Source organism: Haliotis rubra, unplaced genomic scaffold, assembly GCF_003918875.1.
Source record: "Haliotis rubra isolate DU_JTF1 unplaced genomic scaffold, ASM391887v1 Scf127, whole genome shotgun sequence".
Lineage (NCBI taxonomy): Eukaryota > Metazoa > Mollusca > Gastropoda > Lepetellida > Haliotidae > Haliotis > Haliotis rubra.
Genome location: NW_025765192.1, coordinates 1,713,017 through 1,729,791, shown reverse-complemented (window position 1 = coordinate 1,729,791; position 16,775 = coordinate 1,713,017).

Genomic DNA, 16,775 nt, shown 5'->3' with positions numbered 1-16,775 from the left:
TTAAATAACATAGCTGATGAGTGTATACCAAAGTCCTCTACGACTCCTCATGTACGAAAACCATGCTCTAATATAGATTGTAGACAAGAGGGAAAAGGCGGGGAATTATTTCCGCCATCATCCAACTGTCCATAACTTAAATAAATTTAAAATATTCAATGCAAAGGCGCGTCGTACCTTCAAACAAAACAAACGGAAATCTTGGAGAAATTATGTCTCCAAACTTAATTCACGCACGCCAATGTCCAAGGTATGGAACATGCTTCAAAGAATTAACACCATCTTAAGGATGGTGATCATATAATTACTGACAAATCTAAAATTGCAAATAAAATTGACGAAACTCTTGCCAAAAATACATTTTCGGCAAATTATGTCCCTGAGTTTCAGAGATATCAGAAACTACAGGAAAAGACAAGAATTAATTTTGATTCCAATAACCGAGAAGATTACAATGAAGTATTTTCATTGCATGAGCTACATACAACTCTTGGGCAAGCTCATGACACTGCAGCGGGTGATGACAATATACATTACCAGCTTCTGAAACAGTTACCTGAACCATGTCTGATGACACTTTTAGATATATTTGACCACATATGGACGTCTGGAAATTTTCCTCCCTCATGGCGTAATGCCATTTTAGTCCCTATACCTAAACCTGGCCGAGATCATACAGATCCATCAATTACAGACCAATATCTCTCACCAGCTGTGTCTGTAAAACCATGGAGCGAATGGTAAATAACAGATTAATTTGGTATCTTGAAACCAATAACCTCATTACAAATATTCAGTGTGGTTTTCGGAAAAATAGAAGTACTATTGATCATTTAGTACGCTTATAATCCTTTGTAAAAATGCTAGTATTACTAAACAACATGCAGTATCAATCTTTTTTGATCTTGAGAAAGCATATGATACTACTTGGAGGCATTGTATTTTAAAGGATTTACATGACTTTGGATTACGGGGCCGTTTGCCTCAATTTATATCACAGTTTTTAACAGGCAGGCAATTTCAAGTCCGAGTGGGATCAACCCTGTCTGATCATTACAATCAGGATCAGGGTGTCCCTCAAGGCAGTATTTTTTCTGTCACACTCTTTAGCATCAAGATCAATAGTTTATCAAAGGTTTTAAATGATTCAATTGATGGATCATTATTTGTGGATGATTTTAATATTTCTTGTCGTGGTAAAAATATGCATACTATTGAACGGCAGCTGCATTTATGTTTAAAAAAAATAAATAACTGGTGTCTTGAAAACGGCTTTAAATTTTCTAAATCCAAAATTGTAATAATTGTATACATTTTTGTAGAAAATATTAGCCACAAAAGGACCCAGAACTATCTTTAAATGGCACTCCTATCAAAGTTGTAAAGGAGACCAAGTTCTTGAGCCTATTTTTCGATTTCCATTTAACATTCCTGCACATATTAAATCCCTTAAAGCTAAATGCCTGAAGGCACTCGATGTGTTAAAGGTTGTTTCCAATTCAAAGTGGGGAGGGGATCAAACTACCCTCCTTCATTTGTACAGATCATTGGTGCGATCTAAACTTGATTATGGCTCCATCGTATATGGTGGAGCCTGCAAAAGCAGCCTAAAATTACTGTCCACCACCAAGGCCTAAGGCTTTGTCTTGGGTCTTTTAGAACTTCTCCTATTGACAGTCTCTATGTTGAGGCTGATGAGACATCCCTTAACCAACGTCGTATCAAATTATCATTGCAGTATATAACAAAACTCTATTCTAACGAGTCCAATCCTGCATTTAACAGTGTTTTCAATACTCTTTGTGAGGATTTATACAACAAAAAAGTCTTCTCTTGTTCCGCCTCTTGGGCTAAGAATTAAACCATTCATTTCTGCTGCTGGCATTGAGCTGGAAAATATATCTCTTTCCCGTCTTCTTTCTTCTCCTCCTTGGCAACTGGTGAGGCCTGAAGTGGACCTAACTCTGACAAAGTTTAAGAAATCTGAAACTAATGAATTACAATATACATTGTAACAAGAATATAATCAATTAAAAATAAATATAATACATTCAAATCCCTATTTACAGATGGGTCCAAGGATGGTGGCGCGGTGGCATGTGCCACTGACATTGGATCCAGAACAATATCTTATCGACTACCGAATAACAGCTCTATTTTCACAGCAGAAGCTAACGCCATATTAACAGCTCTTTAATATATTAATAAACACCGTAAATATTAACAATACATAATCTTTTCCGATTCTCTTTCGTGTCTTCAGGCTATTAAAAATCTTTCTTGTAAACATCCACTTTTAATAGAAATGATTGAAGTATATAATGAGCTTGCTACTGGCCAATGCGGCATCGTCTTTTGTTGGTTACCCAGCCATGTTGGCATTTCTGGGAACACAATGGCTGATCTTGCTGCCAAGGCAGCACTCAATAAATCTGTGACACCACTTCTTATTCCATACTGTGATTGCAAAGCTAGCATTAGAGCCTACATCCGTGATCTGATGCAAAAGAACTGGGACACCCAAGTAGGTATCAATAAATTACATGAAATAAAACCCTATATTGGTTACATCTGCTTGGGTTGTCAGTCCATATTTGAAGAGGTCATCATGCGACGATGTCGCATTCGCCATACAAGGTATACTCATGAATATTTGGTGAAAGGCGAAGATCCTCCGTTTTGCATCCCTTGTTGACTGTATTGATTTTTCCATCACAAGGGATAAGTATTTCAATGTAAAATCTGTTCAGGATCTTTTAGTACTGTTAATTTTCATTGAATTATTGAATTTTTAAAAGAAATAGAATTATTAGAAAAAAAATGATAAATAGTTTATAAATAGATATATATTTTATTATTGATAGTTTGGATTAGTAACTGAGATTATTAGTGGCTGTACCCTCAAAGGGAGATGAAGTATTGTAAAAATATTGTCCTTCTGAAAGGGTACGTAAGTCCCAAAATAGTTCAAAGTTAATGTAAACCTACCACAATTTTTAATCGTAGCATATATGATATTTTAATATATGGCTAGATTATCTAAAATTGTCATTACTAGTAGCTGAAGGGATGGTGTAAATCCAGCTAGGGTCCATGCAGGAAGCAAATGTACTGTTAGTCCCCATGGACCCTAGTATGGTGATCTACCTTCAGTTGTTGGCGATCTATAGCCCTTGTTTTATATTGTACTGTCTCCTTCAATTAAACTGTTTTAGATTTACATTCTAGTTTTATATTCATATCTGTGATACTCTAGGATTTTTACTGTCCATCGTTGACAGATTTATCTCTTTAAACCGTTTTCATTTATTTTGTATAAATTGTTTTCGTCACGATATGGCTGAGATATTGCCGATGTGACGTTAAATATTAACTCACTCACTCACTCAATTACTCTTACTGTCATATCGGTAGGGATAGCTGGCGGCTTCCTTTGGGACTCTTTAAAGGTAAAGAGCATTGGCCCAGATAAATGTGTATCTATGTGGGCTCCCCTTGCACTCATTTGTTTACACTCAATTTAAAGCTTAAGGGTAAGCTACATTCGGGATTGTCTTGTCGAGGGGTTGCCGCCCAACCTGTGTTTGAAATAAACCGCGCCCTTTGTTCTCCCAACCATTGCCTATTCAGCACCATGAGCAACCACTTGGTGATTGGATATAGGGCGCTATACAAATGGACTTATTATTATTATCATTCTCTGTGCATGCGTGCCTCTTCGGAGGATAAATAGAGCTTAAAATGGATTTATATTTTGAAGATCACAAATTTAATATATCCACTTTTTTGGATTACTTCTAGATGGCACGACGAGTAAAGTAAAAAAAGCGCAATTCTCAGGTTTTTGTATCAAATATGTAAATAATAGATATTTGATAATTGAAATTTGGGTCCAGTTCAAAGTTGGGAGGGAATAAGAAAGCCCTTATTCAATTGTACAGAGCAATGTTTTCAGCATAATTAAAGGCTATATTCACAGCGCCAACATGACATCGTCTTCTGTTGGTTACCTGGCTATGATGGAATTGTAAGTAACACAGTAATTAATACATGTAACACAGCATATCTGTGACACCTGCTCTAATTATCTACACTGATTAATAAGCTGCCATTAGATGTTAAATCGCACATCCAAAGACGTGTGACACCCAAAAAGGTATATAAATAGATTGCATGGAATTACATCAACTATCGCTTATACCTACATGTGTTGTTAGTCCAGATTTTAAGTCAATTTTAAGACGGTGTAGTAATGGTCACCCTATTTGAAAGGTGACGATTCTCTGTTTGTTATGACTGCGTTGATATTTCCATCACAAGGGATAACTTTGTCTCAGTTTCACCCTCAGAAGGTCTTGTTAACGCATGCTTTCATATAATTGTTGTTTGTTGTTTATAAAAAAGGATTTAATTAATGCATACACTTTGATTGTAAACTCTGTCAAAAAAGAAACGCAACCCTGTATTTTAGAGATGTTAATCTTAAGTTTTAGGACGACACAGCATTTTTATTATTTAAGACAGAAGTCTGAAATTTGGCAGAATAATAACCAAGATGGTAATGTTTAAAATTGACATTTCAAAAGTCATCTCACAGACACCAGTTTGTCACCAGGGGGGCGTCTTTCTCAGTATCTCGTATGAGCACTACGAGCTGCAATCACTGCACGGTATCTCCTTGGACAAGAACAGATAAGAAGCCGGATTCTCTCCTGGGGAATGGCTCTCCACTCCTCCTGCAGTGCAACGGCGAGCTGTTGCAGCGTCTGTGGCGGCGGCTGACGTTGACGTACGCGTCGATCCAGAGTATCCCACAGGTGTTCAATAGGGTTGAGGTCTGGTGATTTAGAGGGCCATGGCAAGACATTGACTTTTTGAATTCTGCAGAAAGTTCATTGTTGCACGTGCAGTATGAGGCCGGGCGTTGTCCTGTTGAAAAATCTGTGTCTGTTGGTCAATAATCGGGAGAAGGTGCAGCTGTAACACGTGGTTGATGTAACGTTGGGCTGTCAGGTTCCCTGGAACGATCACCAAGTCTGATTTCTGGTTGTATGAGAATTCCCCCCCAAAACCATAACGCTGTCTCCGCTAAATCTGTCCACCTGTCGGACGCAGATGGGCGCAAAACGTTCATGACGTCTTCTATACACACGCTGTCTTCCGGCGTGACGTTGCAAAAGAAAACGGGATTCATTAGAAAACCAGATGCGCCTCCAGTTTTGTAAAGTCCATATCTTTACGTTGTTGCACCATCTGAGTCGTCGGCGTCGATATAGGGGGCATAGTACAGGTCCAACAACTGGTCTACAGGCACGTAAACCCGCTTCTTTCACACGGTTCCTAATCGTTTGAGCTGACACTCTCCTCAAACCTGGTATTTGTGTGGCAGTCACGGTTGGTAGGGCATGCCGATTACGCAGGTGATGGACCCGGATGTACCGATCTTGAAGGGGGGTCGTGATTCTTGGCCTTCCACTTCTCGGGCGATCGTTGGTCGAATTGAAGTTGTTGTAGCGGCTCCAAAGTCGGGATATCGTTGTTTTGTGAACATTTAGGTGCCGTGCAACAGTTCCAAAACTTTCTCCGGCTTGAACACGACCAATGGCGATATTTCGGTCGGCAGCACTCAATCGTGGCATTTTTAACACTGCTTTTCGGCGACAAATGAATGAATAAAATACGAAAGCACATGGGCTTTTATACACCCCTACATTAACTGCCATTTTCATGATTTGCACGTGGATTTGTTTTTTTATGCGAAGTCACCAGGGTCATTTCATGTGTTGTGACGGAATAAGCAATAAAATACACTTAGGCGTGAAAATGCAGTTGTTTGGATGGTCATCTTCATTAAATACGTGCATAATTTCAATACATTTGCATAAAATTTCGTTTGGAAACAATAACTTTATTCAAACGAATTTTTAATATCTGAGGACAGGGGTTTTGACAGAGTATATATTGTAAAAAGTGCATGACATATATTTGGTAGAATGAATGAAAAAAACTATGTTATTAAATTGTGTAAAACAATTGCCCTGCGTAAGACCACCAAGCATTGATTATCATTGCCTGGGTTTTCATCTTTGAAGATTTTGGCTACATTGGTGATAATCGCACGCAGCTTGATCAATGATGTAAATCCATGCAGGAAGTTTCTATTGATGTGATCTGCCTTCTGTCGATCTATAGCCCATATATAATGTACCTCTACGGAGATATCTTTCTGTGATAACTTGCTAGTTTAAAATCAAAATCTGTAAGACTCTAGTTGTGTTAGACATGCCCGTCTAATTATTAGTGAAACTGTTCTCCTCAAGAGATGGCTGAAGTATATGTATACTATCCAAAAAAAGAAACGCACAGGTGTTTTGTATTTTTAAAAATGTATTAATTATCTATTGTGTTCAAACAATCGTCAAAATATGCAACAAAAGTGTTGATAACATGATTTTACACAATTGCACACGTAAAAAATCTGAAATTCATTTACCTGAAAATGTTGATTTTGATGAGATTTCTTACAAGCATTAAAAACGCATAGCCACAACGCAACAAAAAATCACCTTCCAGTTGAAATTGTGCAGCAAACAGCATGCACTGTCTGGCTATATAAATCCAGATTACTTTCGGAAATCGGCATTTGTTTTGAAGGAGTTTCAAGGTCATATCACTACGGAACGTCTTGACGCTGCGACACGGAACATCGCCATTGAAAGAATGCACACTGGACATAACCAATCTTCTGTTGCCAGGCGTCTGAATGTTAGTCTGCGCACGATATCACGGCTTGCAGCTCGTTACAATCAAAAAGGTATAACAAATGACCGTCCCCGTACAGGCAAACCTCGAGTCACCACTGCAGCCCAAGATCGGTACATCCGGGTACTATATTTGCGTGATCGAACTGCCACGGATGAGAGAACAGCAGCCAGGGTGCCTGGACTTCGGAGGATATCCGGTCAAACTGTACAGAACAGGTTGAGAAAGATTGGACTGAGAGACAGGAGACCCTACGTCGGGACCGTGCTACGCCGTCACCATCGCGCTCAACGTATCCGTTATCTACATTTATCCAGCTGGTTGTATAGATATTTCCTTCTTCTAAACTGATGTAAAGATTCATGTACTAAAGTCTATTTGTGGACGAGTTATACATGTTAGAAAATACAACATTTTCGCATCAGATTTCTGGTCTATGCGTTTCTTTTTTCCCGATAGTATATTAGCACACACATAGGCGCGTGACTGAGTTGGATGTTACGCCGCACTTACACCAGAACTAGCTGTATCATTCAGGGAGGATACAAAAATAGGCATCGCACAATGAACCAAGTCCACGGAACACAGTCGCGAAACAAAACAAAACCTTCCTCTGACGAGCGAGTTCTTTATACGCTATTCTGCCACACTAGATGAGTTGAGAGATAAGAATATTAAAAAGCTGATTGGAATATATGGACCACTTTATAAAATTCTGAAAAAGGTTATACAACTTGACAGACGAAAAGTCTACAGAAGAACAAAGGGATGTTTTGGATTCCTTGCAAATTGCGTGATGAACAAATATTTGATAATAGAATAATATATTTATACATTTATCCCTGGAATGAAGACAAGTCATCTTCCAAGCAAGAATCACAGAAGACACGACAATCACAGCTGAACATCAACGAAAATAATTAGACACATAACAATGTCAGTACTGATTGCTGTATTGAAATATTTCACGTTTGATAATGTGTGTAGGTTTTTTCATACAATTTTCTGAAAATGAGTTCACAATGCTTCATGTCCAGAGGCGTGTTCTTGTTAACTTGTGGTAAGGCTGAACGTGAAGAACTCCAAAGACCACTTTAAAAGTAACAAAGTAGAATACAAGTTCAAACTAGTTTGATCTGCAAGCATAATGCAACGCGGTATTTGTGCAACTCTGATCACCTTTCTGATAACCTCCAAAGAAATTTTCGCATTCTTCGCACAATCTCGAGAAACGGACGGTTTCTAAAACCTTGATTCATCAGAAGTGTCTTCCGCCGCAACATACACAACACAACATAACTAGAACCAACCGTGATACTTGAAAGTGTGAATAATATGGTTGTTTCGTGACTGTAGAATGTTCGGCATTCCAGCCTCCAGGGCAATATGTGACACATAACTTTACCAACGCAATTTCCCGGTAACAATAGTCACAAACAACCATGCTGCTTTTTATAGGCGGCGGTGGGGTGGCCTAGTGGTTAAAGCGTTGGCTCGTCACGCCGAAGACCCGTGTTCGATTCCCCACATGGGCACAATGTGTTAAGCCCATTTCTGGTGTCCCCGCCGTGATATTGCTGGAATATTGCTAAAAGCGGCGTAAAACTAAACTCAGTCAGTCAGTCTTTATAGGCGAGAAAAAAGTTCAACTGGTCCGGCATCGGTGCATGTCATCTTATCTAGAAGGCGTTAGATCCATATAGTATGGTTGTTGCTAAACGCCGCACTCAGCCATACTCCAGCTATATGTCAGCTGCCTGTGAATAATCGAGTCTGGACGAGACAATCCAGTGATCAACAGCATGAGCATCGATCTACGCAATTGGGATACGATGACATGTGTACACACAATATTGATTACATCAAACAAGGGACGAACGTTTTTTGGACATGAGTGAGTTTAGTTTTACGCCGCACTCAGAAATGTTCCAGCTATATGGCGGCAGTCTGTGAATAATCGAGTCCGGATGAGACAATCCAGTGATCAACAGCATGAGCATCGATCTGCGCAATTGGGAACCGATGACATGTGTCAAGCAACTCAGCGAGCCTGACCACCCGATTCCGTTAGTCACCCCTTACGACAAGCATGGTCTACTGAAGACCAATTCTAACCCCGATCTCCATGGGTCCTTATAAATGTACACTAAACAAACTCGTTCTGTGTAGTATGTGAAGAAGTAGTAGTAACAGCAGCAGCTGGAGTAGTAGTAGTAGTAGTAGTAGATGTAGTAGTAGTAGTAGTAGTAGTAGTAGTAGTAGTAGTAGTAGTAGTAGTAGTTGAGAGTAGCTTTGTTTAATCCTGTAATGATGAGTAACGAATATTCTTAAATGAAGAACGTGAATACAGGAGGATATCCAGTCGGGAGTATTCTCAGAAAGAAATATCCAGTAATCTTCACAATGGGAGTTGACAACGATTTGCAAAGGCCGATATACTCAATAACTTACCCCCAATGTTTCCACTTGTCACGGGGCTTTACGAACACAAGTTCCGAATTAAAATACGAGGTGTGACAGTGTCTATACTACAGTAGGACTTCACCATATTTCAAAACACAGGAGTTATAGCTCATAATTGAGGCAGTACACATGACTTGACCTCGTCTAAATTAAACCGGCGCCCGTGAAGAGCCACCTCCTCGTGGTGGGTGTTGTGTAACGCTAAGCGCTCTTCGACCCCCCGTTGTGGACCCGGGGGTATATTTCGTCCACCAACCCGTTTGCCGTGGGCTGCGCCCCTGTGTCGGTGGAGGACGGGAGGCTGGTGGTTGAGGGCACTGGTTCCAGGAACAGAGTTCCTTTGCCCAACACACCACTTTGCCCCTTACTTCACCTAGACGGGTGGTAGAACTGGCCCGGTTCTATCAATCGGCTGGTCACGCCTTGCCCTGGGCATGGTTAATGATAATCTATGTGTATATTCACTCACTCATGTGGATAATATGGACATCACGAAATTTTGACTATTTATTACATCTTTGCCTAGAGTCCTATGCCAGAAGGCGGAGGCTCATGGGCCAATCTTGCTTTAATGACCTCCGGGTTCTATTTGTCATCAGGTAATTGTCTAGGGCCGGACCAGCCTGACATTTTACACTGTTTGACTATTATAGCTACCTGTGCCCTTTTTGCTGGAGTATAACATCCTTGTAGCCCTGATGTTGCAGTCGGTTTCCATTGCAACTCCGTCCTTGTTGACACTCCATGGCGGGTGGGGAGCAGGGGTGTTGAATTTTCTTTATTATCATGGCTACCGAATTAATCACTGGTTCACGATCCAAAACTAAACATTGACACTGACGCTGGAACGTCTTCTGATGAAGAATCATTGTACACTGTTGACTCTTGGCCACGATTTCTGGTCGTGAATGGAATGGATGGTGCGCCCCTCAAACTTAATCCATTCGTTATTTCAAAATCCATCGAAGGCATATGTGGAACAGTCAAAATTGTAACTCGTCTCCGCACTGGTTCCCTGCTTGTAGAATGTGCAAAGAGACAACAAACTCTGAATCTTCTAAAGCTCATCACTTTGCTAATACAGATATTGCTGTCTCGATCCACAAAACGCTCAATTCGTGTAGAGGCATCGTACGTGATCGTGCGAAATACCTCTCCGATATGTCTGAAGATGAGATCCTATCTGAACTGAAGTCACAATGTGTCACATCTGTGAAACGATTTAGTAGGAAAGATGGTGACAATATTATTCAGACCAACACGTATCTTTTCACTTTTGGGCTTTCAAAGATTCCATCTTCGATCAAAGCTGGATACTTCAACTTAGGGGTAGATGTTTGCATACCTCATCCACTACGTTGTTTTCACTGTCAGCAGTTTGGCTATGAGGCTAAATCTTGTTGTAACTCACCAGTTTGTGCCCGCTGCAGTAAGAAGCATGTCAGCACTGACTGCACTGATACCATCAGATGTGCTAACTGCAGTGGTGAACACATGTCCTCTTCAAAGCCATGTCCTGCTTTTCTTACGCAGACTAAAATTCTCAAACTGAAATATAGTAATGATATATCATTCACTGAAGCAAAGAGATTGGTTGCAAACGAGTCGTCTCCATCCACTTCTACACTGACGTACTCTGCCGCTGTCTCATCTATTACAAAAGTTGATACAGGATGTCAAACACCTAATAGCTGGCTGTCAAATGGACAGACACACATGTATCCAGTTGACACTGAAGATAACAACACACCATCTAAATTCGTCAGCTGCAAAATACAGTTCTTTCAGTCACTTTGCCCGTATTGGAATCACGACTTGAACCTGTAAGTGGATTGAAAACCAGCGTTTCACCTACGAGAAAAGAGAAAAAACAAAGAAAAAGAGAATCCAGGGCCCTTAAACATATTGAGGTGCCTTCCCCATTGTTAGTTCCTCCGAAGGACCACAACACCTTTGAACCTCTTGCTATGGACGTCTCCCAATCGCTAACACTGCAGAGTAAAGGACATTCATACGGCTCACGACCTCCAGTTGAACCTTCATGAGCTACTCTGCTAATGGAATTGTAGAGGACTTCGGAAAAACATTAATGATCTCCAACTATTAATTCAGGATTTTAAACAATCAGTATTTTGTTTACAGGAAACCTTCCTTAAACACAATGATAATTTTGACCTACGACAATATGATTCATATCATTGTTTTCTCTCCGGGGGACAACTCCTGGGGATCTTCTGTTATGGTGAGGCAGGGTCTCATTCACAGTCCTGTTCCGCTAAATGCTCCTCTCCAGGCTGTTGCTATACGCATAACATTAAATATTGTTTTCACATTATGTTCTTTATATATGCCACCATCTTATTCTCTTCAACAGTCTGATCTTCAGGCACTTTATGACCAGCTCCCTACGTCCTGTGTTATCATGGGAGATTTAAATGGCCATAACCCTCTTTGGGGTAGTACTGCCATCAATACCAGAGCAAAATTGTTTGAGGAAATGTTCCTAAATAATGAGTTATGCCTTTTAAATGATGGTTCTCATACATATCTACATCCTGCGACAGGATCTTACTCTTGCCTAGATTTGTCGATGGTTGACGCTAATCTGCTGAGTGAATTCAAATGGTCAGTTCATGATGACCTATGCGGTAGTGACCATTTTCCTACCATATTAACATCTGTGACACCATCTGATGTTCCTCCGTCGGCAAGATGGAATTTTGCTAAAGCTGACTGGGTTCTTTATGAAACTCTTTGCTGTAATCAACTAAATCCTGATATGTTTATTGATGTCCCCGACCCTATTAAACGTTTCTCCGATTACCTTCATGAGATAGCGGATGAGTGTATTCCGAAGTCCTCTGCAAATCCTCACATACGTAAACCATGGTTTACAGCTGCAAACAAGCTAGGAAGGCACGGAAGAAAGCTGAACAGTATTTCCGTCGCCATCCAATGGTCCATAATTTAAATAAGTTTAAAATTTTAAATGCTAAAGCCCGGCGTACTTTTAAACAAAATAAACGCCAATCTTGGCGAAATTATGTTTCAAAGATTAATTCACGAACGCCGATGTCAAAGGTTTGGAATATGATCCAGAAAATTAAAAGTAAGGGTACCAAATCCAGCATACACCATCTAAAATGTGGAGATCAATTGGTAACTAATAAATCTGATATTGCAAATAAACTTGGTGAAACACTTGCGAAACATTCTTCCTCGTCTAACTATGTTCCTAACTTTCAAAAATACCAACAACAGCAGGAGAAGAAAAATATAAATTTTCATTCAGATAACTGGGAAGATTACAACGAAATCTTTACTATTCATGAGCTTCATAATGCTCTTGAACAAGCTCATAATACTGCTACAGGAGCTGATGGTATACATTATCAACTCCTAAAATATTTACCTGAATCATGTTTAGAGACACTTTTGAATATTTTGGACGAAATTTGGACAACTGGTAACTTTCCTTCATCCTGGCGTGATGCCATCGTTGTACCCATACTCAAACCTGGACGTGATCATACCGATCCATCTAATTATAGGCCCATTTCTTTGACTAGCTGCGTTTTCAAAACCATGAAACGCATGATCAATAACAGATTAACTTTGTACCTAGACTTTTCGTAAAAATCGCAGTACGGTTGACCATTTAGTTCGACTGGAATCATTTGTTAAGAATTCCATTATTAATAAGTAACATGCAGTGTCAATCTTTTTCGACCTAGAAAAAGCTTATGACACGACATGGAAGTACGGCATCTTAAAAGATTTACATGATTTTGGTTCACGGGGCCGTTTGCCTCAGTTTATAGCCGAGTTTTTATCTGACAGGCAATTTCAAGTCCGCGTGGGTTCAACCCTGTCTGATCATTACAATCAGCATCAGGGTGTCCCACAAGGCAGTGTTTTATCTGTCACTTTATTTAGCATAAAGATTAACAGTTTAGCTAAAGTTTTAAACGACTCCATTGATGGATCGCTTTTTGTGGATGATTTTAATATTTCTTGTCGCGGTAAGAATATGCATACTATTGAAAGGCAATTGCAGCTGTGTTTAAACAAAATAGATAAATGGTGTCTTGAAAACGGGTTTAAATTTTCGAAATCAAAAACAAACTGTATACATTTCTGCCGTAAGTATAAACCGCATAAAGACCCTGAATTGTTTCTAAATGGAACCCCCATCAAAGTTGTAAAGGAAGCCAAATTCTTGGGACTTATTTTCGACTCCCATTTAACCTTTTTGCCGCATATTAAATACCTTAAAGGCAAATGCTTAAAGGCACTCGATTTGTTAAAAGTCGTTTCCAACTCAAAGTTGAGAGGCGATCAAACTACCCTCCCCCACTTATACAGATCACTCATCCGATCAAAACTGGATTACGGCTCCAACGCATATGGTGGAGCCTGCAAAAGCAGCCTCAAAATACTTGATTCTATACACCACCAAGGTCTTAGACTCTGTCTTGGATCCTTTCGAACTTCGCCTGTTGAAAGTCTCTACGTTGAAGCAGACGAACCTTCTCTAAAACAACGCCGTATCAAATTATCTTTGCAGTATGTTACGAAACTTTATTCGAATGAGTCAAACCCTGCACACAAATGTGTGTTTCATCCCTTATATGAAGATCTGTATTTTAAAAATTCTTCACTTATTCCACCTCTAGGAATACGTATAAAACCTTTCCTTACTGATGCCGGGATTGAGCTGGATAGTATATCTCCTTCTCGTCTTCTTTCTTCTCCTCCTCGGCAGTTGGTTAGGCCACACGTGGACCTAACATTAACCACATTTAAAAAGTCAGAAACTAATGAATTACAGTATCAACAAGAATGTAGTCAATTAAGAAATAAAAATATAATACATACAAATCCTAATTTACAGATGGGTCCAAGGATGATGGCGCAGTAGCTTGTGCCACTGTCATTGGCTCCAAAACAATATCTTCTAGATTACCTGATAACAGCTCTATTTTCACAGCAGAAGCTAACGCCATTTTAACAGCTTTAAAATATATTAATAAACACCCTAACTATAAACAATACATAATCTTTTCCGATTCTCTTTCTTGCCTTCAGGCTATCAAAAATCTTTCTTGTAAACATCCACTTTTAATCGAAATTATTGAATGATCTTGCTACTGGCCAATACGACATCGTCTTCTGTTGGTTACCCAGCCACGTTGGCATTTCTGGGAATACAATGGCCGATTTTGCTGCAAAGGCAGCACTCAACAAATCTGTGACACCACTTCTTATTTCATACTCTGATTACAAAGCTAGCATTAGACCTTACAACCGCGATCTGATGCAGAAGAAGTGGGACACCCAAGTAGGTATTAATAAATTACATGAAATAAAACCCTATATTGGTTACACCTACTTGGGTTGTCAGTCCATATTTGAAGAGGTCATCATGCGACGATGTCGCATTGGCCATACAAGGTACACTGACAAATATTTGTTAAAAGGTGAAGATCCTCCGTTTTGTATCCTTTGTGATGAGAGAGTCACAGTCAAGCATCTCCTGCTTGACTGTGTTGAATTCTCCATCATAAGGGATACATATTTCAATGTTAAAACTGTTAAGGATCTTTTTAATACTGTTCATCTTCATTTAATTCTTGCTTTTTTAAAAGAAATGGATTTAGTTAATGAATTTTGATAAGTATGTTCTGTAGATAGATGTGTTTTAATGATTGGTAGTGTAGATTATCAGCTTAGATTGTTAGTGGCTGTGTCCTCAAAGGGGGTTGAAGTAGCGTAAAATTATTGTCCTCCTGAGAGGGTACGTAAGTCCCAAAAACTTTCAAAGTTAAATTTTCACGTACCGTGTTTTTAAACGTAGTATTCTTGTCATTTTAATTTGTGGCTAAATTTTCCTACAATCGCCAACAACTGAAGGGATGGTGTAAATCCAGCTAGGGTCCATGCAGGTAGCAAAAGTAATGTAAGTCCCCATGGTTCCTAGTATGGTGATCTACCTTCAGTTGTTGGCGATCTATAGCCCGTTTTTATATTGTGTTGTCTTCGTAAATAAAATAGTTTTGCCTGTTCATGCTAGTTTTAGACTCCATCTGTGATACTCTAGTTATTTTACAGCCCTTCGATGACTGATTATTTAGCAACTTTAATGTATTGTTTATGTAAAACATTTCTCGTCACTATATGGCTGAAATATTGCCGAGGTGACGTTAAATTCTAACTCACTCACTGACTAAATTAAACCATGCATACGGACTTGCCTTTTATTGATCGGCACCACAATGGGTTAAATATATATTTGTTCGTTTCCCACTGGTATAGCTCAATGTTGGAAAAACCTATCGACTTACATAGTACCCGACTAACTATTTTCTTGTGTAACTCCACAAATAGGCTGCATTTTACATGGTATCATAGAAAATATACCAGAAACTCGTTATAGGCAAGTAACAGTTTTGTCAGCCCCCATTTCAAAAGGATTATTCCAAACCCACTGTCTCGTATCGTACGTATAGTCTGTCTTGGCGTCGAGCAAATTTGTAAAACTTGGTGGCCCAAATCCACGTAGCACCTTTGAAACATAGTAAACAAATGGAAACGGTACTGTTTGTGTTAGGCAGCAGGCAGCAATATTCCAGCAATGTCATGGACGCCAATAACAAATAATCAACACCAGCAGATCTCATGGCTGACTGCGCGACCAGCAATCAACACGCAATTATCGATGTAACATAGCTTGAGTCATTCTCTTCCCACAGAGGTTACTCAAGTCATATAACCTCTGTTCTAATACGACCCGTGAAGATCCGGGGTAGAATAGGTCTTCAGCAACCCATGCTTGCCACAAAAAACGGCTATGCTTGTCGTAAGAGGCGATTAACGGGATCGGGTGGTCAGGCTCGCTGACTTGGTTGACACATGTAATCGGTTCCCAATTGCGCAGATCGATGCTCATGATGTTGATCACTGGATTATTTACAGACCGCCGTCATATAGCTGGAATATTGCTGAGTGCGGCGTAAAACTAAACTCACTCACTGTTCTAATACGGCCATATTTCCCGGTTCTCGTAAAATCCCCTGGCGGCAAAACATCGCAACACCTTTTTTCTGTCCAATCAGAACACGTGTTACATCGAGTTAGATCCAATATGGCGGCCGCCATGGAGATAGTTGATCAATATCGGAGGACACATTTTGTACTTCATGTTTAACTTAAAATCAGAAACTAGCAATAGAAAGTGGGGCCACAAATGTTCCTCCTCTAGCCGATGACTTATGTTGATGTGACACTCAAGACATTTAATGGCTAGCTTGTCCGTTGTCAACGAGGGCGATGGAGACGCCATTGATCCGCCATTACATGACTGCGTTCTGTCTAGAAGAAACACTTTCGCATCGCGCAGGGGAAGAGGTATTAGGTTTCCCGAAGCATACGGAAATTACCGAGGCTTTGCGAATGATCACTTTTGAAACAACGTCGCTGATTGCACAACTAAATCTTATTGCAACCAATCACGAATCCTGAACACTCGCACCATGAAAGGACCTTATTAG